Source organism: Oryza glaberrima, chromosome 4 (assembly GCF_000147395.1).
Source record: "Oryza glaberrima chromosome 4, OglaRS2, whole genome shotgun sequence".
NCBI classification, from domain to species: Eukaryota; Viridiplantae; Streptophyta; class Magnoliopsida; order Poales; family Poaceae; genus Oryza; species Oryza glaberrima.
In genome coordinates this window covers 8,398,071-8,401,407 of record NC_068329.1, presented here as the reverse complement: position 1 = coordinate 8,401,407, position 3,337 = coordinate 8,398,071, and positions in this window count along the sequence as shown.

Here is a 3,337-nt window from a genome sequence, read left to right as displayed (position 1 = left end):
TCCAAACTGTCCTGGTTTTCTACGTAGCCACGTGGGCTTCATTCAGTGACATCAAAACCAAGTTGCTATATCTCTGTTGATTACTGTGGTCATCAAGTTTTCTATGCTTGAAGCCTTAGGACGTGGAGGAGGATGATATTGCTACCATTTGTCACTTTAGATTTTATTAGTTTGCAATAATTTAGCAACCGAGATGTAAAAGGCATAAGTTATGTTAGGCTTATTTTGAAAATTGTCTTACGCGGCACAGGTCGTGTTGCAGCTCGAGGACAAGCCGCTCAAAAAGAGGGTTGTAATGTCATGGGCATCGGGCCATAGGCCAAGGCCCATAGGCAACCCATATCAATTAAGTTAGAGATAAGATTATTAGTTAAGTTAGAGATAAGATTAGATTGAATCCTTACTTAGGGGTCAAGCTATACCATCTATATAAGGATGGGATTGTATCTATAATCATTAAGCAATGAATACCAATTAGTCTAATCTCTCCCTTCCAACAAATTTCTTCTCCCTAGCCTAAATCTACATCCCTTCTCCAAGAGCTGACGCCGCCCGGCTATCTGTTAGAGTCTCTGATACCAGCTTGTCACGCCTAGAAATTCATAAGTAATTTCAGAACTAATTTGTGCATTAAGACCCTCGTCTAGGAATTAGCCGAGGTACGCAAACTAACAATTTAATATACATATTCATCAAAATAACTAAAGTGAATAAATACATACAAAAGTGGCACTTAGTCCTCCCCACGAAGAAAACTGCAGCGGAAAAGAAAATCTAGCGAAGCTTCAACTCCACTTCCACAGGCAGCTCAACTGGGATCTAATCCAAAGGTCTTCTCCTTCTGGATCCTTTTTCTTCAACTGAGGTTTAATGATTATTGCAAGGTGAGTACATGGAATACTCCGCAAGCCACACAGCAAATATGCAAGTGCAGAAAGATACCAAAGGATGGCATAATATAGGGCTCATTTGTAAAAGCAGCATTTAGCAAACATTTAAGAGTAGCAAAATAGTAGAGTAATTAATCATCAATATTAATCTGCACTGAACAGCACTCACATGCTGCGCAGGCCCCTCCAAACCAGGAATTAGCCATTCCAAACCAGGAGTCAAATTAATTGTCACATTATTATTATTAATGAGTAGTATAGGACTAATAACGAAAAACATTGTTAGACCCGCCCATAACCGCGGGCATGGCTATTCGAATAGTTTTACTCTGGCTAGAGATGTACCACTGTACCCACAAGACACGATTTCACACATGTACCATGCCCCGAAGTACCACCACGGCACAACAAAGGGGGAAATCGTGACAATACCCTTCGCACAACACAACTCACCATAGTGCACCCTTCTTGGATCATAATCACCCCCTCAATAACCAGAGGCATGGACTCCCCAGCGACCCCCATGGACTTCTCACCGCTTCACAGTCTGTCACCCCGCAATGAACCATGCTATACAAAGGATAAAGCCATTGCCCATGCTGGCTTGTGGTTTGCACGGTTAATATTTCACAACAGTAGCTCACGAACTGATCCTTACTTGTCATCAGCACGACCTTCAAAACCATGTGCTCACAATCCATCATTAATCAGATTTTAGTTATCAATTAATTATCATAACACAATTGACCATCGTGAGCTACCACTAAATATAACCATTAGTGATAGTGAATGTCACGACCGGAAATAACCCAACGGGCGTTCCTTACGTGTGTGCATTATTCCTTGTCCCAGGGTACACCAAAAGTTGATACAATTCAAAGTTTAACAAGCGGAAGCGTAATTAATTAATTTATTATATGGGCGGCGAAGACCCAGCACACAAGAAGACAAACGAAAAACAACGGAAGACTAGGGCGATGACCACAGGCGCTTGACGGCAGGCACGAGCTAGACACCAAAGCCTTCATCTTCTAGGGGCTCCTCTTCTGGGTTTGGGATAAATTGAGCAAGACTGAGTACAACCACCGTACTCAACAAGACACACCCATAAGTGCAGAATAAATGCAAGGGAGTACAAAGGGGGTTATAATATAAAGGGTTAGGGTTTGCAGTAAACAGCATTAAACGACACTTAGTTGCTCAAAGCTATTTTGTAAACACGATTCTAGAGCTGTACAAGATTATTAATCAAGGCCGTGAACCCACACGAACCTGCCTTAACCCAAGGCCTATGATGATTCAGACCGAACTGGCAACCCGACCCTGGGTCCCAGCTCGTCCCAAGCCAACCCAGGCCAACCATTCCACATTTTAGTTGTTAAGCAGGTTTTAAGAATTAAAACACTAACTTGGGTACATTGCTCGGCTTGCCCATAACCGAGGGCGCGGCTATTCGAATAGATTATACTCTGATCAGAGGTGTACATCTTTACCCACAAGACACATCTTCCTCACGTGTAACCACGTGCCACATACCACCACGGTATACGGACGGAAGACATGACATAGTTTCCAACCCATCCTAGCCATAGACAAGAGTACCGACCCAACCCCACCTACGGCCGGAACCCCCGGGACAGGTAGGCAGGACTGAGCCCCTAGCAGCAGGACACCGGCCCTGTGCCATGACATCTCGACTACCGGGCCGCAGCTCGTGTAGCCTTCATTTGCCCTAGAGATGTCAATCGACCCCCGACTTCGTCCATCTCCATCCGTGTACTTTTGTTTATAACCAGACTGAGCCACAAACTAAGCCTTACCCACTAGACATGTGGAAGTACGGTAGTGCTTTGCAATAGAGGCCCGAAGACCGGTCCTTATATGGCCGAGGTGCTACTATCAAAACCATACACCCCGAGACCAGCCTAAAACCATTTTGAGGGTTTTGAATAGAGGGGGAGGTGTGAATCCAATTCCACAATAATCCAGCCATTCCATAGTGTCCAGGTGATGAGAATATTCCCAAAGTCTAGAGTTGTAAAACCACCTAATGTTGCCTAATTAACCAGCGAAGCATCTACCTAAATTCATACTAGTGGTACCATGAAGACCGGTCCTTATATGGCCGAGGTGCTACTATCAAAACCATACACCCCGAGACCAGCCTAAAACCATTTTGAGGGTTTTGAATAGAGGGGGAGGTGTGAATCCAATTCCACAATAATCCAGCCATTCCATAGTGTCCAGGTGATGAGAATATTCCCAAAGTCTAGAGTTGTAAAACCACCTAATGTTGCCTAATTAACCAGCGAAGCATCTACCTAAATTCATACTAGTGGTACCATGAGTAGAGTGTCCACTAGTTGGGGTTTTGTTTACTCTAGGGTGAACAAGGTAATAATAACAATAACAATAATAAGGTCATAACAAAGGCAAATAGGCATGGC